This window comes from Callithrix jacchus, chromosome 14 (genome assembly GCF_049354715.1).
Source record: "Callithrix jacchus isolate 240 chromosome 14, calJac240_pri, whole genome shotgun sequence".
NCBI classification, from domain to species: Eukaryota; Metazoa; Chordata; class Mammalia; order Primates; family Cebidae; genus Callithrix; species Callithrix jacchus.
The window spans coordinates 31,493,522-31,511,679 of record NC_133515.1 but is presented as its reverse complement, the minus strand read 5'-3'; the positions used below and the strand labels follow the sequence as shown (position 1 = coordinate 31,511,679).

The window sequence follows — 18,158 nt, the reverse complement described above, 5'->3', positions numbered from 1 at the left end:
ACTTCCACGAATAATGTGGAAGGGGATTCCAAGAGGAAATCCCGGAGGGAGCTCCCATCATGTGGGAGGGAATTCCAGAAAGCTGGAAATCCGGCAGGTGAACGAGCATGGGAATTTATCCTCGAAGAGATTCCCACCTTTCCAGGTTCCTTTGGCCACTGAAAGGAGTTCCTTAGAACTTCCCCTGGGTGACTAACTTTTAGTTTCTTCCTGCGCACGTGAAATTCAAACATAAAGCATTAAATCTCCTAGATGGAGAGAGATGGGAGGGGGGCATGGCGCTGGGAAATTCTTGCCCTTAAAACTAGGCCTCCTTATGGACCGGGAAAGAGAACACATTCCCTCAGTAGCACCATCCAGCTCACCTCACTGCAATCTCTGCCTTCCAGGTTCAAGCAATTCTCCTGCCGCAGCCTCCCGAGCAGCTGGGACTACTGGCGCCCACCACCACCCCCAGCTAATTCTTGTATTTTTAGTAGAGACTGAGTTTCACCATGTTGGCCAGGATGTTCCTGATCTCTTGACCTCATGATTGTCTACCTTGGCCTCCCATAGTGCTGGCATTATAGGCATGAGCCATCATGCCCAGCCTCAAACTATTCTTAAACTTTAATTTCCATATTTCTAATATTTTAAAATATAATGTTCAAAAATATTAATTCTACTTTAAAATGTTTTCTATAAATGTATAACTGACAGTGATTTAATGTTTTGATAAAAGTTGTAAAGGTCATGGAAAAATCAGAATATTTCACATTGATTATTAAGATCCTTTTGTAAATTTCAGGTTTTATTAGCATTTTTACAGTCCCATACTACTATGCCAAGTGATGACTACTTGTAAAACATCAAAATTATAAAACAGAACCTATGCCTTGGTTTCATGTTTTAGATGAAAGAGATGACTAAATCTAGGATTTTTTTTTCCTCCATGAGTTATGAGAAATCCAAAAATATACTTGTGTATACCCATATGTTTTTATTTCTTCATGGTTATCAAATGGCTTAATTGAGGCAAAAATTCAATGGTAATTTTTCTTTTTATCTACCACAATCTTGGAACTTAGAAATAGAACAATAATGCCTTTCATCTGTGAACGTGGCCATTTTCATTGTAATGCTCTGTCAGCCAGAGTTCAACCTTTTAGCAGCACATCTGTCCACAAATAAATTTGAATATGTAAGGAGCTGAAAGTCCAGACGAGCAAGGCTAACTAATTTTGTCAGTTCAAGACTTTTCAGGGAACCTACTGATCTGGAATATTTCCTTCTCTTTACTCCAAGTTCATAGATTGAAATTTTAATTGGATACTATGTAAACAATTGATGAGTCACATTCTTGTATAAGTCCTGGAGGTTTTGTTTTAACTTTCCAAGTCATATGCAGAAATAACACTTTCCCTGCTCTGTCTCTATCATATCTGTATCTGTTGCCATCCTGCTTTTCTGGATTTGCTCTGAAGCCTGCATCCCAAGGTTAAATGAGGTACCCTTTTCTCCTCCTCCTCCTCCTCCTCCTCCTCCTCCTCCTCCTCCTCCTCCTCCTCCTCCTTCTCCTCCTCCTCCTCCTTCTCCTCCTTCTTCTTTTCAAAAGATATATCAAGACAAGAGAAGAAGAGAAGGTAAACTTCACATGATTTTTTCATGGTACAATTTTCAGAATATGTGCAACTCATACTGTGAGGCTTCCAAAGGGCTTTCATTCCAAAAAGGTTTCAAAGTAATTTAAGACAGAGCTTTTGTGTTTTGGTTATAAGTAGAGCCAGATAAGTAGAGCTTGGTGACTGTTTTCCTGACTTGTATTGAGTTGAAGTAGGGTAATTCAGTAACAAACATCTCTCAAAGTTAAATTGTATAGCACAAGTATAATCTATTTTCCACAGAATTTGGTGTCTACTGGGTCCCTGGAGATTGAGAAGGGTTGGGGTGAGGTTCTGCATCATGTAGTCATTGATGGTCCCAGGTCCATCAATCTGGAAACTCAGTCTTCTGTGTAACCAAAAGATGGACCAAGCCAAAGAGAAGGCCCGTCTTCTGTACATTGTCTTCACTTGTAGGTGAGTACCTCACTTCCAATTATGTTCTGTTCATGAAAATTCACTACAAAACTTGTCTGCATGCAAGGGGCTAGAATATAGTCTACTGATATACCCAAAAAAGAAAAGGACCAAATATTGGCAAGCACATGAATTTTGCCATATACCCTTATTTTAGACCCAGGCTACTTAGATAAAGGCAATCATACATCCAGGGCTAGCCACATAATTTGGACCGCCCAGTACAAATGAAAATTCAAGGCTTCTTGTACGAGTGGGAAAAATGGTGATAATGCTGTTTTTTGGGATGGTGTTTATAATGTATTTGTATACTAAAACATAAATGTACTAAAATACAAAATGTTTTTTTCTTCTAAGAACTCTCTTTTGATATTGCATTAAAAGAAAAAGTTTCCATTTACCATAACCCTCCTTGCAGCATGCAGATACTTGCGGAATTATGTAGAGTCTCCAATGTACCCAGAACACGGGCCCATGAATCCATGTCCATTTATGCCTTACCAGCTGCTGAGTTCCCCTTCCTTCCAGCTGCTGAACTGAGATTTTTATTGGCCATGGATGGGAAGTCAGTCTCCCTTTCCCTCAGCTTATCATCCCAGCCCATGATAGGTAGTTGATCCTCAAGGGATTACAAACCAGACATGCTCAGTATCTGCATCTGGAATGGGTCAGGCCAGAGTCTCATCCCCTCTAAGTCACTTTCCCAACAGCTGTGAGGCTACCAGCTTGGGACAGGGATCATGTCACCCTGAGGCACTGTGGAGTGGGCATATCCAACCCTGAGTTTCCTCATGACTTTGCCCAGGCCTCTGCTAGGATCAAAGGACCATGACTGTATGCAGGTCTTCTCCTGAATGCAATCCTTGCTCTAGGAGGAGAGCTGTATTAATCCTTGAGCAGGGGAGAAAAGGTCAAGGCTGGGCGAGCCCAGACCTCAGGGTGCTGGAAGCCAGTGATTGAGAATCTGTGCTGGAGAGACAGGGAGATGATGGGAGATGGCCTTGCCTATGAGCCAAGATTAAAAGCCAACATCTGTTTCATTGTTCCTTTTCATTTCACTTGCAAACCACAAATTTCAAAGATGAAATCATTAATACTTCTAAGACAATGGCAGGGCGTTAACTTGTTGAGTGCAAGTCTCGTAGAACTGTACTGGTCACACACCCATGAAGCTGGCCCTGCACATATCACATGGGTTTTCCCATACCAGTGTCTCTTACAGATAAATGCCCTCAGTAAAGAGGTGGCCATGTGTTATCTCTCTTCTTTCCCATTAATTACACTAAAGCGTCATTGTATAGGAGGTACATTGACAAGGGCTTTTAAGGTAAGCGTCCTCTCAAAATCAATGACCCTGAACTTTCTGCCCTATGCTTTTGAAATTGTCATTTATTCTTGTGAAATATATACTTTTTTCTTTTCAAAGATCGCTTTGTTTGAAATACTTTAAGGAATCATTTCCAAGTTACCCCTTTCTTAAGATCTTCTATAATCACCCCAGACAAAAACAATTCTTCTTCCCTTTAATTGGGTGGTTTACTACAGGTGAGAGTGCACTTATCAGAATTACCATAGGATCATTTTCAAAACTATCTTTCCTTACTCTTATTCTCCACACTGAGAATTTAGGCCCAAGAGGCATCTATAAATTGAAAATGTTCTCTAGATTTTTATAATAAAGTTTCCACCTCTGTTAAAGTATTTACTTTAAATCCAAGGCTTTATGCAGACATCTTTTTTTAAAAAGCGAAAGTATCACTTATGTTTTCTATTATGTTTGTGAACATGCCAGTCTCCCCTAGATTGAACATAAGTTTTGCACAGGAGAAAGTCTTGTCTTTATTTTCCCAAGACACAAGTAACCTTAACTAGTATATAATGGGTACTCGATAAATATTTGTTATTTGAATCACTGGATTTAGATTACTATACATTTTTTATATAAAACCTCAAAACGGAGTGCCTACACAGGAGCTTACCACAGTCTACCACGTTAAATGCCTGGTGTTGTTTCAGGATGACTAGATTTCTATGTCCTGCCTTAAATAAAATAAGGCATTCTTTCTGTATGAGAAAAAAAGTGTGGATATCAATGTTGGGGCTTGAAGCTCTTCATAACCTACCTTTTTAGAGAAGTTTAAAACCTGAATCCTGTGGGGTCTTTCTGGGTGGCCTGTTAATTTTTTTTCTTTCCAACAAGTATTTTATTATTGCTCTTGTAGGCATTAAAAGAGAGTGAATGCATCCACTTGACTAGAATGGTGACCTTGAAGTTGTTGAGATCCCCAAAGCCAGACTACAAATATTTGCACATTTTCTTAACTCAGAGTATGTAGCCAAATGACTGTCGCTTCTACTTTGGAGCTGGTAAAGCCCCTGGGGATACCACTGGCTCTTGCAATTCCCGTAGAAGCCAAGATGGTTTCTTCACTTTTCATTGCATTATGTCCACATGCATAAACCAAGGACAGCTTTGGGCTGATACTACTTTGCCTTTCACTTTATCAACTAACTAAAATATGCACATGAATGAAAGTCATAATGATATTAGATGGTTCTCAAGAAGCATTGCTCAAAAATGTTAAATTACAATATCATAATACATTGTCATGAAGCTGGAACTTTTATAAGAATAACAAGGTGATTTGGCCAAATTAGTTATGATGTTCTCACATATAGTAAAACATCATTTTGAGTTTGTGTCGTTTGTAGGGACATGGATGAATCTGGAGAACATCATCCTCAGCAAACTGACACAAGAACAGAAAATGAAACACCGCATATTCTCACTCATAGGTGGGTGATGAAAAATGAGAACACATGGACATAGAAAGGGGAGCACTAAACACTGGGGTCTATTGGGGAGAAAGGGGGAGGGCCAGTAGGAGGGGGAGGTGGGAAGGGATAGCCTGGGGAGAAATGCCAAATGTGGGTGAAGGGGAGAAGAAAAGCAAAGCACACTGCCATGTGTGTACCTACGCAACTGTCTTGCATGCTCTGCTCATGTACCCCAAAACCTATAATCCAATAAAAAATTAAAAAAAAAAAAGGAGTAATTGCTATTTGTTTTTTTCTGTTTATTCAAGGTCCTTTAAAAGTACCAACATAATGAAGAATTATTTAATTAACTCTGACTTTGACCATTTGTCTACATCTCCTCATTTGTTATAGTTTAAGATTTTTTACTCAGAATGTTTTGCATTCTTTTATAATATAAAATAATCTAACACAATACCACATGACTTGACATATAACATATGTAACTTGGCTGTCACTTATTACATATCTAGCACTGATACATGCTTTTCATAAATTATATAATTCAGTTGCCATAAAAAGTTGGTGGTATTAATATTGCTATTTTATATGTAAGCACATTGAGACTTAGAAAGTTGTTTATAGCATAATTATTAAAGCAGATTGATAAACCTGGAAATTACAGGAAAACACAAAGGAACTACTTAATGCTAAATTTTAAAAATAATGCCCATGGATCTACATTTTTCTAGCATGCTGGGTGGTTCATAGTCATTCTAAAAATTGAGAATCACTGAAGTACCTTTAAGTGTATGTTTGGCTTCCTCAACTAGATTTGAAGTTTCTGAATGGAATGAAACACAAGTTATTGTCTCTTGCCAATTTCACAATTACTACTATGAGATGTTGTGAACCATGAGATAACACTTTGTAAAGGCTTTAGGGTAAGACAATTTTTAAAAATCTCTATTTTTCTGGGCTCTAGTAAAGGAGAATCATCAAGTCAACTGCATACCACTACTGCTTGGACTCATGAAATCACATGGCTCTTGAAGATACTTGACAATCGGATTCCATTTATTGACTACTAAAAGGAAAAACTGATTCCTTACCTAGAAAAAAAATTGTCTAGAGTTAGGTCCATGTAACCAAATTGGGGGCATGTCACCTTTTAATAATTCCCCACATGATTTGCAATGTCCTTTAAAGCCAAATCAGTGAAGGGAGTAGGGAAGAGCTAAAGAAAACACATGATCAGAAATCAATTCTACAATCTGTAATCACCCAGTCTCAGTACAGATGTAAGCCCATTAGAGGATGGTAGAGGGAAGAGTTAAAATACTCTGCTTTACCCTCCCACCTCGGCCAAACACGAAAGCCAGAATATAAAAAAGTTTGAATTGTTCTCTGAAAAGTTCTGCTCTTATTGGCAGAGTGGTTCCCATAAAGGATGCATATTGGAACTACCTGGAAAGATTTAAAGAACACCAGTGCCTTAGCCTCAGCCCTAATTCTGACTTAATTAACATGGAATTTAATGGAAAAGGGGATTTTATAAGTGCCCAGTGAAGAGAATGTGCCTGTAAGTTTGGAAACCATTGCCAGGGGATTCTCCTTTCCTTTTTGTATTTTTATTTCAGTGAATAGGCATAGCCAAGTCTATTCACTCAGACTTGCCAACATTGAGCAGATGTTGGCAGTAGGTGAAAGGTGTTTCTCACTATTGTTGCCCTCATTATCACTCTCTGAGTTTACCCAGTTTTCTGGGGGCTGGTCCAGGGATTCTGTACTTCCTCTCATACCAACTGCCATTTGAGTTATCTCCCTAAGGAGCATCTCTGCTTATACCTTTTTCCTGCTGAAATTTTTCCAGTGAATTGAGTGAATCAGTGAATGGCACTCACAGGCAAGGAAAAATATCTGACTGTAGACGAAAAGTACTGAAGCTGCCCACACATAACCCTGGTTTTTACTGTGGATGGACCTAGCCATGATCACGTAATGACTACTTTTACCCATAATCACCAAATCCCTTCCTGCTTCAATCTGCTAATGGATGCTTAGAAAGGGAGATGAATAAAAATTAAATAATTCTTCAGGGCTATGGGATGAAAACTTCATACAGTGATTCTCTACTCTATCTGTATATTGGCATCACCTGAGGAACTTAGAAAATTGTCAAGGCATCACCTCTGCAGGTTCTGATTTAATTTAATGTTACCAGTTCCAGATATAGGCCTTTTAATAAGCTCTCTGGGTTATTTCACTAGGCAGCCAAGTTTGAGAACCATAGCTTTAATGAGAAACTCTTAGTTTAACATAATAATTAAGGCAGGAGGCAGTCAGAAACAACTGATGTGAAACGTGAAAAGCAGGAGGAAAGGACGTTGCTAGACAATGGGATAACCTGGGCTGGGAAAGGAATAGCAGGGTGACTGAGAAGAAAACGGAAGCCATACAAAAAAGACACAGGTTGTCAGACATAATCAAGAACATTCAAATCCTAAATTCTGTAGTTTGTGGGACATTGGGCCAAACCCCTAACAGATGTTATTCCAACTGAATATTCAAATTTGCAAAGGCAGAAATTACTTTTTCTTCCTGCTGAGATAATTATGAAAATAAATAATTTGGGAAGAGTAATGTTTTCAGCTGTTATTATTTTTTCAAATTTTGTGAATGATGTTTTCAAGACCTATGGAGTCTGTGTGAAAATATCAAAGAAGAGAACCTGCTGGCTTGACATGGGTCAAGTCAATTTTTTATTTTAAAGGAGGGGCATAAATTAGACAAAGGAGTCTAAAACTTTAGTTAACATACACACAGACACAGACATAATATAAATGTTGCAGAAATGCTTTGCTTCGGATAGCACGTAATTAAAATACGGTGTGTATTAAATTGGACAATTGCTGTTCAATTTAATACACAATGTATTTTAAATTATTCAATAAAACAATGTTCAAAATAGTATTTGATCACTTTCTAGCCTTTAATATTTTATTTTATTCATACGATTAATCAATATTAGATATTAGCTGTTTGATTACTTTCTATCTTTGTAGTACTTTTTATTCATAGGACATAGAGAGAAGCAAAGTAATTCGATATTAAGTTAAACAAGGTAACTTTTTTTCCTCATGTGAAATTTATGCTTCTGTGTGAAGAGCATGAAGGTCGATTCACACTTTTGGTTCCATGACTTAGGATATATCAGCTGCTAATTCTCAATCAGAAAACAAAATTTTGTCTCCTTCTCCTTGGTGTCTGCCCTAGCCATTATTGGATTAAATTTTAGTTGTTCTTAGTAGGTTTTTTTTTTTTGTTTTTGCTTCAAAACTTGTCCATTTAACTCCTTGGTTTTGACTTAAATACCTCCTCAATAATTTAGATGCCCTGAGCTTACCTAGTCTCCAAAAGACTGTGCCCAAATTGGCTGCGGTATAAGTCTCAAAGAGCTGTCAGCTGAGATTATGAAAAGAAAGGAAGAAAGTAAAAATGTCCTATTTCTTATTAGGTATTTGATGAAAAATGAGAACACATGGACACAGAGAGGGGAGTACTAAACACTGGGGTCTATAGGGGGAAAAGGGGAGGGCCAGTGGGAGGGGGCGGTGGGGAGGGATTGCCAGGGGAGAAATACCAAATGTGGGTGAAGGGGAGAAAGCAAACAAAACACACTGCCCTGTGTGTACCTATGCAACTGTATTGCATGCTCTGCACATGTACCCCAAAACCTAAAATGCAATAAAAAAAAAGAATAAAAAAATATTAGGTATTTCAATGTTCTAAATTGCTTTAAAAGATGTACTAGGTAAGAAATTATTGAAGCTGTAATAGTGGAACTTGAAACATTATTCTGAATATATGAGAGGGAATATTTGGGGAGCTGGAGGCTTTGCTATGCATTTTTAAAGTTTACCATGTATGTGGCCATACTTTTGTTCATAAAAGCAATTCTGTTTTCCTCCCCAGAATGGTGAATGGCTGCTGTAATTTTATGATGCATCTCTGGCTTTCTTGATTAATTTTAAAATCTGTTTGTTTTTAACTTGGTTATTCTTCATTATTTTAGAATATATCTAGCCCTATGAAAAGGAAAACTTAGACTGAGGACTAGCTCATCTGCTTTAAGATGGGAGCTAGACAACTTTTAAATTAAATTAAGGGAGAGTATGTCTTCAAAGAGAGGCTTGCAGACAGATCATGGACAGTTCCTAAGTTTTGGTTCAGTAGAAAGCCTCATGCCAAGAGACAATGGGTCACCCTCCTTGTTCTGGTATATATATTCTAGACCTTAAATATTATCATCCAATCCTCAATTGGGTGAAAAAAAGCTGAATGAAATAGGTACCAACTCTTCTAATAATAACAGCAAAGATATATAATTTTGATTATGTGAAAGACATTATCTTAAATACTTTCCACATGTTAACTTATTTTATCTTCACAGTTATTTTATGAAATGGGTAACAGAATATTCTTCACTTTATATATGAGGAAAAATATGTCAATAGAGGTTAAATTACTTGCCCAAAGTCACAGAGCTGGAGAGTGGGAAAAAATTCTAACACAGGTAATTGAAGCTGTACTTTTTGGCAAATCGCTATGATTGCCATCACTTTTAATAAAAGTATGTATTTGAATAAATTGATGAGATCTATAATACGTCAAACATATTATACAATTAAGCAAAATTAAATGATTTGAATTTCTAGAGGTTTTATTACAATCAAACTAAACCTTTTAAAATACTTTAGTAGGGTTATCATATCCATTGAACATTTTTTATAAATTAAATAAAAATGCAATGTTTCAAACTTTTATATTGGAGTACCCACTGTCAAAGTATCTTTCTACCTACCAATGAAATGATCAGAAAAAAAGATTATATTCAAAAAGAGAATTTGGAGAAAGTGACAACTGGTATTTCTGTGCACTTCATAGGTATGTCACTACCCAACAATTCACCTATCCAAGGATTAGTCCCTGTGAGAGGAGGACAGACTTTCAACGTGAGAATTAAAACCTAGAACCTGTTTCCAATGAAAGAACTCTAGAGTGGATTCCAGAGTGTAGGTTTTTACTCCCAAGCAGCCATTTTCAGCTCCAGAATCCTTGCCAAATCGACTGAGCAACAGCCATCAACAAACAAATAAAATCCATTTGGGCTGAACTAATTTGTTATACTAATATGCAATTATCTAAATTTACAGAAAAGTAGACCTTCATTTTATCCAATTCTGGTGCTTACAATAGTGACACCTTGCCTAAACAGAAGTCAGTCATAAGCATGCTCAGCTGTCTGGAACAAAGAAAATCCTGGGGAAAAAACAAAAAAAGGAGCATAACCATCCAAGCAGTCAGAATGATGTCTGGTTACCAGAATGCCATTGTAGTTTTAGTAAGTCCTTTGGTCAAATTCAATTAAATTTCATTCATAGAAATAAAATAAGTTTTCTGCTTGTCTGATACTATATTGGATGAAATAAGCACAATACATTTTGGCCAACGTCAAAGATTATGTTTGAGAAAGTACGATTAAAATGATTGAGTATGTGCTAGGTAGAGTAAAGCCTTCCCACCTCAAGGTACCCACGCCCAAATCCCAAGAAACTGTGTTACATTACCCCACAAGACAAAGTGGAATGAAGGTAAAAGATGGAATGAAGGTTGCTAATTAACTAATCGTGAATTATCCAGGTGGCTCAAAGTAATCACTAGCGTTCTTGAATGGGTGGGGCCTTAACTGGTCTTTAAAAGGGGAGCAGCAGGGGCAGGTCAGGTAGTCAGTATAACGGAGATTCATTGGCTTTGAAGACAGAAGAGGCTCACAGGCTAAGGAATTCAGACGGTTTCAGGAAGAGGGAAGAGGCAAGGAAATACATTCTCCTCTACAACCTCTAGAAAGGAATCCAGTCCTGCCCGCATCTTGATTTTTAGTCCAGTGAGACCCGTCGCAGACTTCCAACCTCCAGAACTGTAAGTAATACATATGCTGTAATTTGATACAGCAGTGATAGGGAACTAATACAGGTTATTTGGTTCATGAAAAATTCAGTTTAGGTGATTTGATGATGGGGTAGCCTCCATTTAAAATGTCAGCTTTCATTCGAAGTTTGTTGTGTAATTTACTCTGCTTGTCTTTGGACCCTCTTCTCACCGTTTCCCTGCTCTGCTCGGTGGGGCAAGGTGGGTAAACCTCGGGTTCAATTCCCCAGGTTACTGGGTTGGCTGGTTTCCTGATAATGCAGTAGTTTGCTGCTTTGCTCCTGAGGTCAGGAGGAAGGGGGAAAACGGAGCATCACTTCCCAACACTCCCTGCCTCCACTGGTATCTCTGGAGGTGACTTGAGTCTTTTTTGTGCTTCGGCTATAACTGTGGGGTGATGCTTGGCAATTTTACATACCTTTCTGAAGTACCAGCTTTCACTAATGTCCCTGGCCCTGGTTTCAGCCCTTGTTAGATCACCTCAAGTTTTTAGCTACAGAAACCACCCTCTCTCACCATTGTCTTTTAGTCCTTACAGCTGTTGCTTATCATAGAGAAGCCTCATTTTCACCTGATAGTCTCCCTAGCTTACTCATCACCTGTGTAACCAAGTATTTTGCTTAAATTTCCTCTGTTTGGAATACCTAGGGAGTTTTGTTTTTCTCACTGGCACTTGTAATAAGTATCTCAGCAGTATAAGGTTCTTTAGATAAATTGAGATATAATTCTAACAGCCATAGTTCTCGGTGAGGAACGTTATGTTTTGGATGACTATCAGGAATAGAAAACTTGAACAGCAAATAAATCAGGGAACAGTATCTGTGTAATAAGATTAAGATGAAGTTGCCGCTGCCGCTGCGGCTACTCATTATATTGATAACAGTATCAACCATGATGAAAGAATCAAAGAAGTAGAAAACTGCTATTTAATGGTTTTGAGCTGAGCCTTTATCGAAACAAGTTATACCTGGGGAGGCTATTTGCTACTTAAGAGCTATGACCCTTGTTTAAGCCACCTCACTGCTCTGTCTTGGTTGCTGCATCTGTAATGTGAGAATGATAGTAATACATATGTATTACTGATACTAAGGGGACATATAGAAAAAGCTGATAAACTGGCACCTGGAGCATTCACATGTTGGCAATAATCTTGATCTCTTGTGTTGAACTTCAGTCTTAAAAAAGAATTTTGCCTTTTTTAAAGATGAATGCTCACTTTTTAATCTAAATCCTCTAAAATTTATCTAGGATTCACCTTTTCAGTTATTTTACTTATGTTTCAAATACGCTGCTTGCATAGGATAAGGAACTCCAAACATTTCCTCTCCCTAGTTCTTAACTTGCCCTATTCCATCTGCCTGATGGATTTCACTTTGTAAATTCAGACCTGAAGCTGCTCATGCCACCTGTCACCACATACTCTCAATACCAAGCGCTGTCTACCTGCTTGGACTGTTTCCAATTACTTGAGGCTGGGCTGCACCTACCCCAGGGAAGCCCTTGACTCATTTAACTCTTCTGTGCCCAGCTGTAGAAGAGGACATAACCGGAGTCACTTTACATATTATTTTTGAGCACTCGTGCTTGAGGACAATGATAATACTCCTCATTTAGGATAAAAAGAGATACTTCTCCAGGACACTTAATACTACTGAACAAATCGTTGTTCCCCTTGTTCTATAAAACAATGACTAAAAGCCATTTTCTGAAAATGAGTATTGTTAATCATTGCATCATTAACCTTTGCAATGTCAATGTGTTCTCCATATCAAATTCAGTTCAATAACTGCCGGAGGTAACAGTTAAAGGAGCATTTCACATAGAGCAACACATTAATGCCTTATTTAGTTCTAATGCACTGTGAAGGATTTAGGTGAGAGCTAATCTGTTAAGAAAGCGAAGTACCAAAAAGAATAATTTCAAAGCAAGAAGGTGGAAATCTGACAGATAAAGTGTAGCCTGTCTTCTAATCTTTCACATTTCTTTGTTCTCTAGTTTCCATTGTTTTTATGTTACTTTCTTACTTTCAGTAGATAACACACACTATCAAAATTGCATACAAGGTATAGACATAAAAGAATACCTTGTGTGTCCATGGTGTGTAAGGGTGTGTGTTTTTGCATGCACATTCGGAAGTCCATTTGTGTGAGTGGCATCTCCTCCATTGTGGCAGGAAGCTATTTGTCTCCTCATGCCTTCCACTTGTGGGCAGGTGGTTCAGATTTTCATTTTATACCTTTTGTTTATTCATTGTTCCAATGCTCCACTGGTTTAGATCACACTGGAATGCATGACTTAAATTTAAGAAAGTCTTCTGTAAGAACAAGTCGTTTCTTGGATTAGCTCCTTACATTTAAATTTCATCAGAATAATTTTGTAGTGACTTCTGTACATTTTAATTTTACCAAAGTGTCCAGGTTGAAAATCACAATTGTGTTTACTAAGTATCTAGTGTGTGGTTAGCTTCCTATCAGGTAGGGACAGAATGGTGGAAGTCAGTCAGATATGTTAAACTTGACTAAAATTAGAGAAATATTTTCTATATTGGCAAACCAGCCTCATTCACAGAAGGCAACTACTAAATAATTTGGTCATGGTGAATTAAGACCTAGAAAGCAGTGTAAATTGTTAGTCCTCTAGAGTGTTTTCAAGATGTCTTCACAGGAGGCTCTTAAATTGATGTAACAAGATTATGGACACCCATGGGCTTTTGTCTCCCTCAAGAAAAATATATGTAAACCAAAGAACAGATATTATCTTTTATAAGGGATAATTTGAATCCAGATTTAATTTTTTAATGGTAAGTCACCTGCACACTTAGGTATTTTTAACTAATATTAGTAACAAATGACTTAGGGCATGGCTCCCAACAGTTATTTGACACTTGGTATGTCTAATCCCTCACTGAGAATCTTGGCTCCAATACCTAATAAACATGGAAACATTGAGGATTGGGATCTGTGAGTGAGGCTTCTGAGATTTTCTATTTCAAGAATCAATCATCAAAGACTTTCACTTTGTGAATACCATCAATCAACTTCAGTTTCTCCTGCCATATCCCCATCACTGATGTTAGGTCGTTTCTATGCACTGCCAGATTAACCAGTCAGATTCATCAAATGAATAAAAATGTCTGTCAAACCAGTCATTCCAGCCATTTAGACAAGACAACTTACTGATTAATTTAATATTTCACTCTTCAAAACACTGCACTGGTATCCTAAACACAAAAGCTTTGACACCTTGGTTTGAATATCTTTTTATGTAAAACTGTTTCCAGCCCCATGGTGTGTAGACAATTTGTCTTCAGTTAATTTCACTTCATATTTGTGCCCTGTTGGCTTTCTCTGGGGAAAGCTGGGCCTCTTTCTTCACTTTAAAATCCAATCCCAAAATCGTTTTGATGATAGTTATATCATACTGATCAAAATGTATACTAATGTACATGCAACTGAAATTTGAATATGGCTTCTGCATAATGTATGCCAATAAATGACTTAATTTTACCATTCTGTCTCAGATATCAGATTAGGAGAGGCATTTTGAGGACTGAACACTCTGTCTGGTGGCCCTGAAATCACTCTGTGAAGAGAGCAGCCAATCTCACCTACCTTGAAAACCTTCCATGCTAGTAGATTGATGTGCTCTGGTTTATCATTAAGAGCATTTCCTTATTTGAACCTCTGCAGTGCTTTAAACCTAGTACTATAAGTAGGGCTGTGGTGAAGGAAAACAAAGTATTGGAAAAATTATGTGATTGTCAATATCTGACTATCTAGCTAATGACTAAGCTGGGGCTGGAATTTAGACATTGAAGCCTCTAGCACAGATTTATTTCAATTATATTCTATATCGTTTTGGGACAGAGTGGAACATAAAGCCATAGTTACATGATCAGGTTTAAGTAAGGTTCTCACACACCTCAGTTTGCTGGGATGCATCTACTTTATGTCATTGTTTAGTGTTATTATCGCCACCTTTTATTCACAAACGGTGTCAGGATTTCACTATTAAAGTAAGTAATTGCCTTCAAGATTTTTGAAAAGATTTTTCTTGAAGAGTGAGGCCTCAGTTCTTTAATTCTATTTTATTTTCACCAAACTTTCAGCAAGTATAAAACCTAGCTTTACTTTTTATTTATGACTAAAATCTTTGACCTAAGGTTTTTTGTTTTTGTTTTTACAAATCTTGAATGTTAAACTTTTACTCTTGGACTTGGAATGTGCAGTTGTGAAAAATGGGCAACTTTGCCTGGATATGGCCCTGCCTCTGTTTTCACACGCGAGTTCTGACATTCTCTCTTTTCTAGCTCTGAAACTCTTCCATCTCAGGGTTTGGTTTACCAGGGCACTGAGAGCAGGAAACAATGCAAGTCAGCATGCTGTTTTATTTTCCTAACTCTTAAATGACTGAGAATTTCAGAGGATTTAGAAAATTTTCTATCTCTTTTATAGGCACAGCCTCAATTCTATAGCTTCGTGATTCAGCTTGTTATGAGCTATAGTCTAGTCCACGAGATTGACATTTCCAATAAATTTCTGCATGCAGCAGCTGAGGGGTTTGAATGTGTAAATATTAGTGATCAAAATGCTGTCAGAACTTTCCAGTTGGACTTTGTAAGATCATTGGGCAAGTAGAAAAGGAAAAATAAATAAACCAAGCCCTTTCCCAAATTGTAATCTCATCAGTACATACATTATACCTTCTTGTCATCTTTTCAATGATCTGGAGGATGATTGCTTTTTTCTTTTGAGACAGAGTCTTACTCTGTCATCTGGACTGGATACAGTAATGTGATCTCAGCTCATTGCAATCTCTGCTTCCCAGGTTCAAGTGATTTTTATGCTTCAGCCTCTTGAGTGGTTGGGATTACAGGCACATGTCACCACCCCAGGCTAATTTTGTATTTTTTAGTAGAGACAGGGTTTCACCATGCTGGCCAGGCTGGTCTTGAACTCCTGGACTCATGTGATCCTCTGACCTCAGCCTCTCAAAGTGCTGGGATTACAGGCATGAGCCACAGCTCCTGACCATGGAAGATGCCTTCTAGATCAATTTTAAGATGAGCTGGAAACTAACAAATGTTTGGTATCTGAAGCCTCACTGTTTAAGCTCAAACTGCATTTCCAATATTAACTATTTAATCTTCAATACAATGCTGAATATCACTATGCCTCAGTTTCCCCATCTGTAAGTTGGAGATTGTTACAATAATTTGTATCACAGTTATTGGGAGGTTTGAATTAATTACAATATGTGAACCACAAAGTATATACTACCTATTAATATTTCAGCTTAGAATAATCTACTTGGTTGGAAGTAGGTAACATTCTATGAGTACTGGTCAGATCATATCTTTGCTTTCAGGCTAAGTTTAATACATGCCCAAGGTTAATGTTGCATAAGCTCTGCTTTTTGAAATTGCCATGCTTTCTGCTTTTAAGTTATAGGTTCTTTCTGCTCATAGAGAAATAGACATAGCTGATAAAAGGGCCAATGGAGAAAAGGCTAAATTTATATTGTAGAAAAGATGGCCACTATTTGATGTCCCTCTCTTATTAGAGACACTAAGAAGACTGAGCAGGCTTGCATGAATCTAGAGATTAAAACAATAGGAGAGATTGTCTGTTACCCAGAAATAATGCACCGAAGTCGTGAGAATGTAAGGAACCAAGAGGAAAATGAGAGGGCCCTGAAAGCTGTAGGACACAGCCCAGGAATAAAAAAGTATGAGTCTGGGCCAGGCCCGGTGGCTCACGCCTGTAATCCCAGCACTTTGGGAGGCCGAGTCGGGTGGATCACGAGGTCAAGATATCGAGACCATCCTGGTCAACATGGTGAAACCCCGTCTCTACTAAAAATACAAAAAATTAGCTGGGCATGGTGGCGCGTGCCTGTAATCCCAGCTACTCAGGAGGCTGAGGCAGGAGAATTGCCTGAACCCAGGAGGTGGAGTTTGAGGTGAGCCAAGATCGTGCCATTGCACTCCAGCCTGGGTAACAAGAGCGAAACTCTGTCTCAAAAAAAAAAAAAAAAAAAAAAGTATGAGTCTGATACATCTAACCTCAATTTCTGGTGTATTTGCAGGTTGCAGGTAAATCCGCATGTCTCTGAACAGTTAGAAATAAAGAAAGAAGCTTTTTAGGATGGACAACCTCATTTAGGGAACTGCTGTTGCCCTCTACTAAGGAGACTCCTGGAATAGCCTTTGAGACTGATAACCCCACATCCACATGTAATATCTTGAAAAATGAAATGAAGAATTCACTCACTGATTCTTTTATCTGTTTCTTGCTTGGAAGTCTCTTGTGAACATAGGCATGTAATAAAACACAATCAGATGCATATGCATTAAACACAGAAAGCATGTGAATTAAATGTTAACATACATAAACAGAAAGGCCAACGTAATACTATGTCACATCATGTTGGATGTTGGTTTAATGAATCGTTTATGACTACAATTGACAACATAGAGTATGTGGCACTGCATGTGTGTAACAGCACAGATGGCTAATAGAAGCCTTTCTTACAGAAATTCATACTTAATCACACCCTAATGGCTTAGAAGGACAGATCAGTAGAAAGAAATCCTGTCTGGAAAAGGGAAAGGCCACCCTATTCAAGGTACATTTTTCATTTTTTAAATATCTCATAATAATATGTAACAGCTCATTGGAAAGTACAGTAGCACAGCTGAGCACACCAAGTTGTACAAAAACTGAAGAGTAAACAAAAGCTCACTTCAATCCTTCCTCTTAGATCAATTTGGCCACAGGCTTTGTCTTAGAAGTTCTCGATTCTTCCAAAACTCTGAACATTGCGCTCTTCATAATTCAGATGCAAACCTATTTTTCACCATTTTTCATCAGGTGCATTCAGTATTTTTTTAAAAAAGACAAATTCTCTCAAGCCTGTAATCCCAGCACTTCGGGAGGCCGAGGCGGGTGGATCATGAAGTCAAGAGCTCGAGACCATGTTAGTCAACATGGTGAAACCCCATCTCTACTGAAAATACAAAAAATTAGCTGGGCATGGTGGCACGTGCCTGTAATCCCAGCTACTCAGGAGGCTGAGGCAGGAGAATTGCCTGAACCCAGGAGGCGGAGGTTGAGGTGAGCCAAGATCGGGACATTGCACTGCAGCCTGGGTAACAAGAGTGAAACTCCCTCTCAAAAAAAAAAAAAAAAAGACAAATTCTGTGTTTACTATTTTTTTTTTTTTTAGAAACTTAATATTTCTTTTCAGTAGTTCTTGGGTATTTGAAGATTTTTACCATTTTTGTTTTATTGGTTACAAAATCTCAAAGGTTAAGTGATCCATTCCAGCTTTATTTTCCCCTGTAGACTCTTT

The 18,158-nt window shown here is 38.0% G+C and overlaps 1 long non-coding RNA gene across 2 annotated transcripts in view; it reads left to right on the top strand.

Moving 5' to 3' along the window:
• Nucleotides 1-18,158, top strand: part of LOC144579378 (uncharacterized) — a 411,061-nt gene that overhangs the window by 141,490 nt on the left and 251,413 nt on the right. The window lies entirely within an intron of this gene.